We start from the raw sequence: 15,338 nt of genomic DNA on the forward strand, positions 1-15,338 counted from the left end.
AATGGAAGGAGCGAGATGGGGGCGGTAGTTTTTGAGTTCGGTGGGGTCAGCTGTGGGTTTTTTCAGAAGGGCGCTGAGTTCGGCATGTTTCCAGCTTTCCGGGAAGGTGGCGGAGTTGAGGGAGCAGTTGAAGACGTCTCGGAGGTGTGGTGCTATGATGGAGTCTGCTTTGTTGAAGATGTGGTGAGGGCATGCGTCTGTGGGGGATCCTGAGTGGATGGAGTTCATCAGGCGGATAGTGTCCTCAGTGGAGATTGGGTTCCAGTCATTAAGGGTGTTCAAGGGGGGTGAAGGTACGGCAGAAGGTTGGGAGGGTTGGTGTCCAGGTTGGTTGTCGAAGCTGTTGTGGATGTCTGCGATTTTGTCGTGGAAGAACGAGGCTAGGGAGTTGCAAAGGGTTTGAGAGGGAGTGATGTCGTTGGAGTTGGCAGTAGGGTTGGTAAACTCTTTGACGATGTTGAATAATTCCTTGCTGTTGTGGGCGTTGTTGTCTAGTCGGTCTTTGAATGCGGCTTTCTTTGCAGTCCAGATCAGTTGGTGGGGTATGCGGGTGGCGTTTTTGAAGGCGTCCCTGGTGCTGGTGTTTGGGTCTTTTTTCCAGGCCTTCTCAAGGGAGCGACAGAGTTTCTTGGATTTCTTAAGATCATCGTTGAACCAGGGGGCGTTTTTGCTGCCTAGTTTGATTTGACGTTTTTTTCAGAGGTGCTAGGTTGTCGGCGCTGTTGGTTAGCCATTGAGTGAGGTTAATGGCTGCTTGGTTGGGGTTCGAAGAGTGGGCAGGGGCGTTTTGAAGAAGCGATGAGGAGATCTGGTCGATGGTGATTTTGTTCCAGTTTCTTCGCAGAGTAGGTTGAGGATGGTTGTGGGTTGTGGTCTTTTTGTAGACAAAGTGTACGCAGCTGTGGTCCGTCCAATGGAGAACTGTGGTGTGGCTGAAGGAGATATGTTTCCTGGAGGTGAAGATAGGGTCGAGTGTGTGACCTGCGTAGTGAGTGGGGGTATTAACAAGTTGTTTGAGTCCGAGGTTGGCGAGATTGTCCAGAAGGGTGGTGGTGTTGCTGTCATTGCTTTTTTCCAGATGAAAATTGAGGTCTCCCAGTAGAATGTGTAGTCCTCGGAAGGGAGGGCGTGTGGGGTGATAAAGTCAGTGATGTCTTCGCTGAATTGTGCACGGGGTCCAGGTGGCCTGCAGAGGAGGGTGCCTCTAAGTGTGGTATTGGGGTCGGTGTGGATCTGGAAGTGAAGGTGTTCGGCGCTACCGAGGTTGACGTCTGAGCTGGTTGAGATGCGGATGGAATTCTTATGGACGATAGCGATGCCGCCTCCTGTTTGGATGGTGCGGTCCTTACGGATGATCTTGTAGCCTTCCGGGATGGCAATGGTGATGTCTGGGGCTGAGGATGCGTTCATCCATGTTTCTGTTGGGAAGGCGACATCCGGAGAGATGGTGTCTAGGAGATTCCAAAGGTCAATGGCGTGTCTGTGGACCGAGCGGGTGTTGAGCAGGATGCATTTTAGGTGGTTGGTGTCAGATCTCTGTTTGGTGTTCGTGGGTGAGGAGATGGTCTTGGTGCCGTCATACTTGCAGGAGTTGCATGTGAAGGGTCCATGAGTGTGTCCAGGAGCGGCTAGGGCGCAGTTGGGGAGCCGACCGGGGTTAAGGGCTAAGAGGGTGGAGGCGTTGTATGTAATGCGGGTGGGGAGGGTGAGACGGGGGCCAGGGGGTCTGGCGCTGGGCGCGGTCCAGGCGCGGACGGCCGTAGACGGGCTTACCTTTGGCGCACCTTCGGCGCGGCCGCAGCGCGTGGACGTTGCGCGTTGGGACATCTGACTTAAAAGGGTAGTGTAGGGGGGGGGGAGCGTGGGAGGGTCACGTGGGAGGCGGTCGCGGGGAGGCGGGCCAGGGGAAAGCACAACAACAAAATGGTGGGAGGGATTCAAAACGAAACTTAGCACAAAGCCCAAAATGAATAAATGCAGCAAACAGTGAGAGCGCTATTCAGTCAACACTGCTGCAATTCCACAGTATAATTCCCAATGCAATGCTATTTAATGAAAGCGCTACCCAATCTCAATGCTGCACAAAGCGCTATGAATTTTACAGCAATAACACGCACGAGTTTTAGCAGCAGCAGAGCTACGATACCAATCACGAGTGCTTCAATGAAGTGAATTCAGCTGTGAGCGCTGTAGCAGTGATAGCGAGCTGGAGCCAGGGAGCGTGGGGGAGCGACCGTTCGGGACAAGGTCTTTGTATCAGGCACGTATGGATCCCAGCACAATTTAGTACCGAGAATGCCCTGTATATGTAATGGTATGGGTCAAAAAATGCAAATTTACACTCCTTTATCTCATGGAAATGTTAGGCCCTCCGACTCAATACCATTTATGAAAGGGCCAAAACGGTAAATATGTGAACATCACTCTAACACTACGTTGACTCCAACTGTACAAATTGTGACCAGTTCCTTTCGGGTGCAGTAGTCTCACCCTTTAACGTGGGTTACATTTTTCATTAGAAAAAGTGTGAGAAGGAAAAACTATGACTTATGAGGTTGGCAAGTTCTTGATTTTTTTGTAACAGAAACGAGGGAATTGAGTTTTTCAACCTTAGCTTGACCTGTATAGGTCATTATTGGTAAGACAAAAAAGTCTGATCTTCTTTCTGTCCTTCAGGGTCCTGCCAGAGAAGCCCTGACAAATCACACACTCCTCTGAGACATGGGAAGAGGGAAGGCAGAGGATACACACCTCATGGGGATCTGATTTGGGCTTCTTCCTGGAGCACTCCGGACATTTGTCAAATAATGCAGGCATATTTGACATCAAAAGGGTGCAAAAGCCAAGAAGAAAAGCACTAAAGTACTTTAGAAAGCACTCAATTCGAAACAAAGGTGAAAAACACCAATAAACCCGTGAAAAGGGAGAGCTCAATGCTCCAGGTTCCTGCTGGCAGGAGCCGGAAAAAAGAAGTGAAAATAAAAGGGACCTGCAGTACATTCTGGGATACTGTGAACTTCTGAAAAGTTCTCTTAAAGGCACAGTATCCTGTTCGGAGCCACATAATGGCAGCCTATGGGGCTTGTCTGTCCAGGTCTTCCTCTCTATCATTCCAGAGGGGTTTTGCTGCTGAGGCAAGGGAAATCTGGACAGACTTTGCTGTTTGTGGATTTTTGGTGGAATTGAAGTACTGGACAGTGTAGCCTGGGTTTATAGGCTGCATTATTTGTCTTTAATTCTCTCTTAAGTGTCTGTGCAGTTCTGCATTTTTCAACACTTTAAGAGATTATTTTTGATTGCTCCGGGGTCCACGCACATGGGTGGGACTATTCACTAGATTATGACTATAACAGAGATACCCCTACTACAGAACTGGAGTTACAGGACAGAAACTACTTCTTCTCTTATATCCAGGAGACGATTCCATCTATCCAGTCAGGTGCGATAGTTCTAGTCCTGAGAGCCATGCGATTTCTAGGTCTGTTGCCTTCCTGCATTCTCCTAGTCAAGCCTACACGTTTGCGCATGAGGGCCCTGCAGTGGTTCCTCCACAGGCTGTGGCTACTGTACGGGGGGAATACCTGTCTAATTCCATTGAGATCTCCCCAGTGCTGTGACGGATGTGGCTTATTAAGGTAATGAGGAGAACCTGACACAATGGCCTTTACTCATCTGGCTGTGACTACAGTAGAGTTGGATGCTTTCCACCCTGAGGAGGGGAGCTCATCTGGATGATTTCGAGATCAGGGGCCTCCGGTCTCTGGGGGAGCAGGTTCTTCTTATCAACATACTAGAATTGTGAGCAATTCGGCTGGTGCTCAAGGCCTTCTTACCCTCCATCTCAGGTCTGTCCGTCCAGATCTTGACTAACAAACTGCGGTTATATGTGAACCAGCAAGGGGGAGTAGGCCTTACCTCCTTAGACTTAAGGCTTTGAGACTATGGTATTGGGCACAACACCAAGGGATCTGGCTTACCGCCAACTATCCAGCCGGCGTTATTTTGCCGATCATGGGTGGTGTGTTCTGCCGGACGTAATCCAGGACATCTTTGCGCAGTGGGCACTCCACAGGTGGACTTATTCTCCTCTTCAGAAAATGTTCAGTGCCAGCAATTCTGCGCCCTTAAGTATCCGTCAAGAGAAGCCTTATGGGGACACATTTCAGTTGAGGTGGAACTTTCAGCTGCAATACGTGTTTTCCCCCGTACCGTTCATTCTGCGGGTTCTGAGGAAAATTCACAGATTGGCCCAAGTCACCAAATCATTCTTAGACCCTCAAATTGACCAAAAAAGGTGTGATACTCAGACTTCCTGCGCTTCTCCGCGTATCCTCCGGTCCGCCTGTCATTCATGCCAGACCTTTACCGGTCTGTCGGGCTGTTTCTGCATCTGTCTTTGAGACCTTCACCTACATGCTTGGAGATTGAGTGGGAAAAATTGAGCTCCTTTCAGCTGCCACTGGAGTTTGCAGATGTTATATTGTCTGTGTTTTTTGCCACTCCACTCAGTCTGCATACTCCGGCAGATGAGGCAGCTTTGTTGCTTGGTGTGGACCCCTTGCAGTCCAAACTACCCCAAGTTCTGCAGTTCACACTTTCCCTAGCTGAAAGAAGATGTGCCATTGGCACTGTGAAGGGTTATTTAGCCGACTTGTCGGTTTTCCTCTGACTGGTCAGCCATCCCTGTTTAAGTCCCCTACCATTTTAAATTTTCATAAAGGCCTACCTAACCATATTCCTCTGACTCCATTTGTAGTTCATCAATGGGACTTGAATTTGGTTCGTACGTTCTTGATGGAGACTCCGTTTGAATCATCAAATGCCTCACCCCTCCCTTCCCCACCCCAAAAGCAGATTATCGCTGACTGTTGTACATATGAGGAATCTGCAGGGAGAATTTTCCATCAGAAGAAAAAGTTAACTGACTGTGGTAATAATCTTACACTCCACTCCAGAAGCCCGTGGGCAATTCAGTGTAAGACAAACTGTTGTTGGTGTCTTTTACTCTACAAGACATATCAATAATTTCTCAGTAGTTTTCTATTGGTTAACAAAAGCCCTTTTTGTTTATTTATTGTAGTGTAGATTACTGTATTTGTGCTTTGACACTGGGGACACATTACTCACGTTTGGTTTCTTATTTTTTCTTCCAATTACAATATTTGTACTTGGAAGGTCTGGATACAGTCCAGTCCTTACGACTAGATGGTTGTGATTGCATTACTGCATTTATAAGTCTTCATAAATATTCTATTTTTTTCACAGTGGTATTTGTTGTGGTTTTTTGTCATATATATGTGCCAGACTTATTTGGGCCTGGCAGCGTTTGTCATTGTTGATAATATCTTTGAGACTTTTTTGTCCCTTAAGTATATTCCCATTTTTCATATATGCTACCTATGCAAGCTATTGTAGCATAAGATTATTGTATGCCCAGATTCCCATGGGGTTAATGGTTGCTCTTTCCTTGGCAACTCCATGAGGCAGCAGGAGCTTGGAGACTTGGTTGTTTTAGATAGGTGGCATGGAACTCTGTGGAACATTGAGTGCTCAATATCCTGAACTAAGGAACTATCGGATTTCTTCTCGGTGGAGAGAAATCACAGAGACCTGGTACCACATCGAAATGCCGGAAACCGTTGCAATCCCCTACTCCACGAGGGTAGTCATTGCCTTCAGTTTCAATCAGCGTGATCAAAATGCAATTTTACAAGCTTCTAGACGATAAGGCCACGCAGTATGAAAATGCAATGATTAGGGTATTAGCTGATGCTTCCCTGACAGTCCAAACACTTAGACGGAGCTTTGACAGAATGAAAAGTACTCTGAGGAAGAACAATATCAAATATTTTTCCCGGCAAGCCTTCATATCGTAGTGGATGGCAAATCCTGGGTCTTCCTAACACTGGAGGAGGCCTGGGATTGCCTTGATGGGCGGCTTCATGTGCAACAGAAAGACTGGAAGGGAGTCAAATTGAGAGAAACTAAAGAAGCGTCTATTGACACAGAGATATCATGAATCAACCGTGGGACACCCTCAAATATGTCCCATGTAAGTGTCGGAGAGGGGCAGAAGAGGAATAGAAGAGGAGGCTGATGAAATAATTCAGAACAGACAGCTTGACCTCATTTGCGGGCTGGGCTGATCCTCACAACCATAGGAGACCGGGTAATGGTTATGGGAGGGGCTAAATGATGGTGTTTGCCAAGCATCGCTTCCTCACAGGAGGGACACTGCAGAGAGGAAGAAAGTGAATCTGAAATCAAAAGTAGATAATGTGATTTAGTAGTGATATACACTTGATGCTTAGTCAAGGTAGAAAGAAGTGTAGTATTTTTTGGTAGTCATAAAAACAGGTAGAATGGGGAATAGCAAGCAGTTTGCAACTAGTTCATCACAGAGCCATTTTGAAAGCAGTTTAGTGTAACAAGGGGTTATGAATGGCTTGTTCCTTATTAAATGTGGTGATAGGAGTTCCATAGTCTGCTTCACAGGGCAGCGGGAAGGTGGAACATTGAGGAATGTGTTGGTTTACAGTTCTTTTTTGAGATGTAAGAGAATGTGAGCAGCACAACCCACACAGTTCAATACACAGCACTTAGGTTATAACAAGTTAATCAAACTGATAAGTACACCAATGCAAGTTAACCATTGTAGGAGTACAACGACTGAACAAAAGTCTCAAAATTATAACTTGTAATGTAAATGGATTGTACAATAAACTAAAAAGGGGAATATTATATCGGCATTCCGAAGACATGGCCCAGGTGTAAGGGCACATCATAGCTGCGCTAGTTAATAGATATTAGCTATAAGCATATAGAACGAGAGCACCTCCAGCTGTAGGAGAACTGCTATCCGTCTCAAAACATCTATACCCATAGTGATAGAACAAATATTGACAGACAGGCAGCTTTGCTGTACAAGAACAAAGTTAACGGCGTATCTCTCCACTGCACCTCCCATATAGTTCAAAGTAGTACAGCACGGTGCACTCCTCTTCCAATACCAGACATTGTATGGTTATACTACAGAAGCAGACGGAATCTTGACAGAACAAAAAGTGGAATACTGCACCCGGAAGAAAATTCATCAATGATTCATGTCATGTCTTAGTGTTTTTATACTTGTTTTTTGGGTATATATATGTATGTTTTTGTATTTGTTTGTACTTATTTTGAGTCTTTGTGTGTATTATTTACAGCCCTGATTGGCAGGATATTTTTATACATTGCATTTTACGACTTTGAATGCTCGATTTGAATAAAGCAGGAATTTATCCAATGGACTCACTCATTGATTAATTTGTATACGGGTGCACCATTCCACTTTTTGTTCTGTCAGCTTCGCTGTGCAATAGCAATGGGCTCTTGGAAAGGGGAGAGGATCATTCCCTGCTGCACTCCAAAACACAGTGTAATCCTCGGTAGAAGTCCCATACTGAAGCTTAAAGTTCCTCTTGTGTTCAGGTTGTAAGCCAAGGAATGGTTGACGAGAGCCAGGGAGGGACAGCTCTGCTATTGTGCGGCCATCTTGAATGGTGCCTGCCGATGCCCCCCACCAATTTGCCATATGACCCGAGAATGACTGCTCTTGTAGTTATCAACAAACAAGAAAAGTCATGGATGCACATTTTCGGTCTCCTTAATATACAAACAAAAATTCCAGCTAAACTCTTGCAGTTGGTGATCTCTACACTTTTGCATCTAGACCAGTCATTCATGCATGCAACAGGAATCTATAGTGTAACTGGACTCATCACTCATCGGACGCACTTGAGTGGCACTGTTTATTTGAGGTGCTCAAACATATGTCCAGGGTCACTGGAATTATGCGTCAGCGGAGGGTCAAATTATGTGGCAGGGCTGAATAAATATGCGGCATTGTGTGTCACATTTTATGATGGTGTTACTTCATTATTTTGTCATTCTTAAACTTGTTAACACTGTCTGGGCATTTGTTGTACCTCATTAGTACCAGTTGAATACCTAAATATAGCAATAAGCTCCAGAAAGGTGACCAATCTACATTTGCAAAGGGCCTTCCACTGTGCTGCAACACTTATCTTAACCGAGATTTATAAAGCGCGCTGACACCATAAGTTTCCTGGCGCTGAAAGAAAGAGTGCAGAGATTGCAAGGGGCGGACTAACCAGTTTGGGTGAAAAGCCAGGTTTTCAAAAGTTTCCTAAAATTCAGTAGGGAGCAGCTGGACTTGACTGACAAGGGGAAAGGATTCCATCATTTAGGGGCCAGGTGGGCAAACCTGCGGCCACCAAACTTTTTGAGTTTTACTGTAGGGGCGACCAGCAGGTGAAGTTGAGCCGAACGGAGGTTGCGCACCAGGCGGTGCTGCATATCAATGTTTTGAGGAAATCCGGACTAATGCAGTGGAGAGCCTTGAAAGTCAGGCAGCCGATCTTCAAGGCCGCCCTTTGCTCAACTGGCAGCCAGTGCAGTTTGCGCAATAGTGGTTTCGCTGATTGCCACTTTGGAGTTTTATAAATAAGTCTGGCAGCCTGATTTTGTACAATTTGGAGACGGCGGAGCAGTGACTGTGGAAGTCCATGGTATAGGGAGTTCGAGAAGTCAAGGCGGGATGATACCAAGGAGATCACAACTTGGACCAATGCCGCGTGCGGTAGTAGATGGGCTATTTTGTAGATTTTACGCAGTTGGAACATACTGGAGGAGATCACAGCCCCTACTTGAGCCTTGAGAGAGAGCTCCACATCAATAACCACCCCCAAGCTCTTCACCGAGCTTGCTGGGGCAGGGGGGAGCCCTACTCCTTGGGCCAGAACTGGGGACCCCAGTATGCTGGCCTATTACCAGGAAGGATACGCTCAGTTTTCCCTGGATTTAATTTTAATTTTAATTGGTTGTAGTTCATCCACAACTGTGTGTGGGATATCACTGCTTGAAGATTTTTAGCAGCATCGGGGGAGTAAAGAGGGAAGATGATCTGCAAATCATCAGCATAGTTGAACACTGTGATGTCCCACCTCTTGAGCGAATGAATCAGTGGCCGGAGTTATAAGTTGAATGGAAGGGGGGAAGAGAGGCGCCCTGAGGGACTCCGCAAGTAGTGGGTACCCTAGCTGCCGTGATAGGGCCCAGACGAACGGCTTGTGCTCTGCCAGCGAGAAAAGACTCGATCCAATTGAAGACAGGGCCCTGGATGACGGCCTGTCCGACACGGTGGAGAAGGATGTTATGGTCCACCGTGTCTAAAGCAGCCGACAAATCCAGTAGCACGAGGGTCTGAGGTGACCCTTTGTCAGCATTCCCCCTCAGAGCGTCCAATACTGCCAGGATGACGCCCTCAGTGGAATGGGCCGGCCTGAAGCCGACTTGTTAGGTTCGAGATAGCAGGAGCTCTCGATGAAATTTGAGAGGCATCGGGTAACATGAGCCTCAAGGAGCTTAGACAGGTAGGGCAGGAAGGAGATGGGACGATAATTGAAGGGATCGACAGGATCCGCACCTGGTTTCTTCAACAGGGGCACTAGAATGGCCTCTTTGAAGCAGCTGGGGACCGTGCCGGTGTTGAGGGAAGCATTCAACAAGGGCAGTATGCAATCCGGTAAAGTGAGACAGACGTCCCGAAGGACTGAGGGAGGGCACCAATCATTAGGGAACCCTGATTTAACATGGGCCACAAGTTCGGCCAGGGAGTTGGGGTTGAGGATAGGGAACTCAGTGAAGAACTGATGATTGATGGGGGAAGTGTCCGATAGCCCCGCAGAGGTAATGGGAGGGATGGAGTTCTTGATGTTGACTATTTTTTTCGATGAAAAAAGAGTTTAGAGCATCACAGGTCTCTTGGGTTGGGACCTGGGAGAGAAGGGATCTGTCGTCTGTGGTGAGCTTGTTCATGATTTTGAAAATTTCTTTAGGTTTATTATAGGCAGAAAGAATTCTGTCAGATGTGTATGGATTTGGCCAGGGAGATTGCGCCTTTATAGTCTTTGCGGGCTGCCACAAAGAGCAATCTATCGGAGTCGGAGTAATTGCGTCTCCAGATCCGTTCTAGCTGACGCATCCTCAATTTCTGTTCTTTGAGGGCGCTAGAGAACCATCTATGTGAATTACTATGTCTAGTGCGTGGAAATTTAGTGAGAGGGGCAAACTGATCACTGGCCATCTTAAGCCAGTTGCAGATGTCACCTTCCATTGCCTCAATACTGGCATTGATGTCGGTGGTAGGACGAGTCTTGGCCAGGGCAACAAGAAAGCCTTGGGAGTCGTAAGAACTCCATTTACGTGATGACCCACCTGCCAGAATGGGGGCCTTGACCCTGTCACTAACAGTAATGGTGGTATCAATTAGATGGTGATCTGACCAGATGCAAGGGTAGATGACTGGACAGGATAATGCTAACTCATGAGTCCAGATATGGTCGAGGGTGTGACCCTTAATATGAGTGGGCGCGGAGATTTGTTAGACAAGATTAAGACTAGTTAGAGCTTCGAACAGTTCCGTGGCGTGAGGGCCAGCTTTCTCATCATTGAGCCAATAATTGAAGTCGCCAAAAAGAGTGATTCTGGCGTGATGTGTCATTAAATGTGCCAACTATTCACTCAGGGAAATAGGAAACAAAGGCATGGGATGGGGGGCCGATATACAAGTATAATTGTAAGGGCACCAGTCTCTGTTTCTAGACTGATGACCAAATTGTCCACCTCAGGAAGGACAAGAGAAGCAGAGGAGATACATTTAAATTGTTTCAGTATGATGGCTGCCACCCCGCCCCCAGTGAGGCCTGAAGGGCGGTCAGCATGGAGGATGTAGTAATCTGGGGGAAGGGCCGCCAGGATGTCGGGATAAGAGTCAATGGTAAGCCATGTCTCTGTAATTAGTAATATATCAGGTTTTTCAGTGGTAAGGAGGATAAAGATGTCTAAATGGTGCTTTACCAAAGAGCGTGTGCAAGTACATCACATGAACAGATGTCTCACTCCTTCCAGGCCCTGCAGCGTACTTACGGCTCTCAGGGGAGCTAGATGCCCTACGGGCAATGCCAGCGGAGTTAATCTGCCTCACTGCACCAGGGGAGAGCGGCAGATGCGTAGCTTGTAGCTGTCTGAGGATGTTTGCTGAATAAGAGAGGAGTCGACCAACGTCACTGGCCCCTGGGCCCGGCTTGGCGTGGACGGGCGCAAACAGGCATGCCTTTGGCGCGCCATTGGCGCGCCCGCTGTGCCCGTCCGCTCCCACTTATTGCCACATTTTTACTAACATGTAAACTGCTTGAGCTACATTTTTTTTCCCCGTTTAAATCTTGAGACTATGCTACTGGTGAGGGATTGTGTAGCATATACAGCAAATCTACAGTTATGTATAAACCGCCGCTGTCGCACAATCTCATATTTCCAGTGGCCCTACATTTAGGATTTGTCCCAAATTTTGGCTACCTCGATTACGCAAATATATATCACCCCTGACTAGAATCAAGTTGAAAAATGTGTTTTGGAACGATTTCCTTTGGCAAGAAAAAAGAAGGAAATTTACCCTGGCGCTGGAGCCCCAAGCGATTTTGGTCAGGCTGATGCACTAGTGAAAGGAATAACACCTTGGCTGCTAGGGGTTTTCCCCTCCTGTGCTGATGATTTATGAATACTTATAGTTTCATGACAAGGTTAACTCGTCATAAGCACAGCGCAGGTAACACCCATGACGAGTTGACCTTGTCATGAGCATGGAAGGGGTTAAGATGGGAAGAGACATGGGATATCATTATATGAGGATGATATTCTGGTATATGTAAGACAACCGGAAGTGACCTTAAATAGAATACTCCAAATTTTGTAACTGTCTGGAAATATTCTGGATTAATAATTAATTTATGTAAATCAGTGATGTACCCAATGACTCATATGCCATAGAAGGGTTCAATAGATGCCATGTGAATGGTAGATTACCATGGCTTTACATACCTGGATATCTAAGTAATGCAATAACCTACAGAGTTATTTGAACGCAACTTTAATGGCTTTCTCAAGTTTGGGACGATGTGAAATACTGGAGGAAACTACCACTGGCCGCCCTGGAGCGTACAGCTGTACTTATTAAAAATGGCCACTGTGCAAAAGCTTTTGTACACCCTCCAAAACTAGCATTACCGCATACAAGAGTCTTCCTGCCAGAGCCTCACGAAATAAATTATCATACTGCTAGTGGGTGAGCACCACGTATTTCACTGAAAACCTGAGCAAAGGTTATTTGATGGGGGCATTGCTCTACCTGATATTTAGGTGTATTACTGGGCAACACATTTGCAAATGGGTTTTGCTCCACAGAATGAACACTTGCTTAGTTAGGGTAGATCGACATGCAATGGACCTCAAACCTACCTAGATGAATTGTACAAAAGGCAATCATTAGTAAGGACCTGGAAAACTGCAACAAGACACTTGGGATGGGAGAAAATCTTGACCAGGGGAGCACCCTTTTGGGAACAGTGACTTCTTGAGTAAGGTTTCAAGAGAGGGACCCAGTAGGCCTAGGCACACTGGGTTACATCTCAGTTCAGATACATATGAAAACCGTTGCAACGTTTGAAACAGAGTATCAATTGGAAAATTCTGATTTTTTTAATATGTAATTTAGCCACTTTCCCTTGCGGTACATCTTAAAGGAGAACGTACTAGCCCTAACAACTAGAAGATAGGGGAGAGGATTTGTCTTTACGGCTAGAGCGGTCGACCCCGAAGCTGAGGAACCGGGTTCGAGTCTCGGCAATGACGCTCAACATCCGGTGATTCTGGGCAAATCTCTGAGTCTCCCTGTGCCTAACAAAAATGAATGTGTCCTTGTGTAACGAAACTGGTGCTATGTAAAGCACTCTGATACCAGATATCTTTGGGTCAAAGTCACGCTATATAAAACAAAAAAACAAACAAAAAAAGATAGCTTTGTACAGCAAAATAAAATACTAGAGGAACCACTATTTGGGCAAGCAATATTTATAAGACTTAATCAAAAAATGCACCTAACCCAGTGACACTTCTAAAAGAATAAGCCTTGCCCTAGCCAATAGGTCTCACCTATTTGAGAGTTATTGGCTTTGCAAATTACTTTTAGCCACAACGTGGCTGATGTGCAGCATGGCAAAAAAGTTACGAAAAAAGGGCTAATAAGTGGTCAGTGCTGGTCACATCATAGCAATTTGTATTTATTTGGGCAGATAGGGGTGGGCTGCTTGGTCAACAGGATATTGGGTAACAAGGAAGCATGGCAACTGGAAATGGAAACAAACGCTATGACGAGTGAGGGGTGGGACATCACAAACTACAAGAGGGTGTGAGGTGGAAGGGAATAAGCAACATGGAAAATAGGATGGTAGGAGTTATGGGGTGGGAGCACATAAACATCATGGACAATGGGCAGGGGATTGGAGGGAAGAAACAACATGGACAATGCCGGGGAGAATACACTTGGACAAAAAGCAACACAAGGGGAAGAAGAAAGAAAAAAGAAGCAATATGATGGGAAGAAAAAAAAATAGTACCTCAGTTACAGCACAAGCAGTTGAAGGACACTAGTCAAGATGAGGCAATCAGTACCTGAGCCATGCTCCACTAGAAAGAAGAGGGAATGAAGCTGGTAGATCCTGGCCAATTACGAGGCAGCAAATAAGAATGAAAGTGAAGCTAACAAATTTAAGCAGATATCCTGTCAAAGGCAATCCCTAAAAATGGTCTACTAAATTTGGAGAGTTAGAAGAAGAGTAGACAGAGGCACTCGGGGGGCTGGGGGGGGGTGTTAGGGGTTTGCAGCAATAAGAGCTGAGTTTAGATTACTACTGTTGAAAATATTACATATGCTACTACATATGAATGCATTTCATAAGCTTTGACAGATCCAATATCAATGAGTGTCTTAGAGAGTGTGACCAAACTAGTACTTTCCTGCATACTCTACAGACCTATCCCATGCTGAAGCCCCGTTGAGAGGGAATAGGGCATGGCTGGTTAGAATCACACAGACAAATTTTGTGTGAACTGCTAAACTATTCATTTTAGTTATTTGGGGCAAAGACACCCGTCCAAGTATCCATCATTCCTTAACTTTGCCTTGATGGCAGGAAGAAGAAATGTGGTTACATTATGGAGGTCAGGATTGCCGTCAGAGATGCAGAACTGGGAAAGGGTCTTTGATTGGTGTAACATGGCTGAAAATATTGTATGGCAGCAAAAGATGATGGAAGAAGCATGAAAAGATTTGGGGGTGGGCGATGGAACGTAACAGAGAAATTGCGCTTGAAATAAGGTTTTAATAGACTGTGTGTACATATCCAATGACACTGTTGAAATGCAGATGTTTGAATTTTGAACAATGGAGTTGATTACAGAAACCACATGATTCATAATTTTTTATCTTTTTGTTTTAGCCAAAAAACAATAAAAAGAAGTTAAAACAATACAAATTCCTCATGGGACTTTTCAGTAACTATTTTCCCTAGGACCTTCAGCATTGTTATAAAGGTTTGTCAAACCATTCTTCCAGCTGTTATGAATGGATACACAGTCCCCACTGCTCCATGGTTGGCTGTAGCTTAGCTTAAGCTGTCTGATACTGTTTTCTTTTTCTTCCTGACTTTCTCATTTTCCTTGCTATGGAATTTACATATATTTCCAAAATTGGAAAAGGTCTGGATGGTAAGAATTACCGTTCTTAAGATACCTCTATTTGGTTACCATCATTATTCCTAGTGCGTTGTACTTTTTGTTTTTTATCAGCACCCTCCTTCTGATTCCTCAGGACAAGCACACTAAATGGCTTCTTTGGTATAGCCTGTCGTTAGCAGCGCGCATGCGCTGTCTCGCCATGCGAGGGATTCTTGGAATCGATAAGGTTCCAGAAGTCGTGTCGCTGTTCCGCCTGCATTTTTGATTTGTGCGTGTCGTTTTGCGTCATGGATTATGCAAAACACAATGGAATGATTGCACCAGAGGCAATCCTTACACTGAGGGTTGCCACCCTGTCCGCTTTTGGCCCCGCCCACCGGGATTGGACCTTTTACTTGTGGAGGGACACCGCCTTCAATTACTCGGTAAGCACTATATTTGTTATTTTTTGTAACATACATGAGCGGTCTGCTTTCATTTTCGGGACTGCAATTACTATTTTTGTTATTTTTTTAACGTTTCAGCGCGTGTTGTGTGAAAGACTTCCTGAATTAAATTCGCAGGGTTTGGTCGTGGGTTCGGGACCGCGAGCACTATCTTTATTTTTTTTAAGTTTCAGCACCGCACAACGCCGACAGCTTGTTCTAAGCAGGTTACCGTAAATGCCCCCGCTTAGCTTTGCAATACTTCCTCACTAAGGATGT

At 45.8% G+C, this 15,338-nt stretch overlaps 1 protein-coding gene across 1 annotated transcript in view; it reads left to right on the forward strand.

Moving 5' to 3' along the window:
* Positions 1 to 15,338, forward strand: part of TOPAZ1 (testis and ovary specific TOPAZ 1) — a 1,918,280-nt gene that overhangs the window by 341,749 nt on the left and 1,561,193 nt on the right. The gene's annotated exons all lie outside the window — the stretch shown is intronic.

This window comes from Lissotriton vulgaris, chromosome 10 (assembly GCF_964263255.1).
Source record: "Lissotriton vulgaris chromosome 10, aLisVul1.2, whole genome shotgun sequence".
NCBI classification, from domain to species: Eukaryota; Metazoa; Chordata; class Amphibia; order Caudata; family Salamandridae; genus Lissotriton; species Lissotriton vulgaris.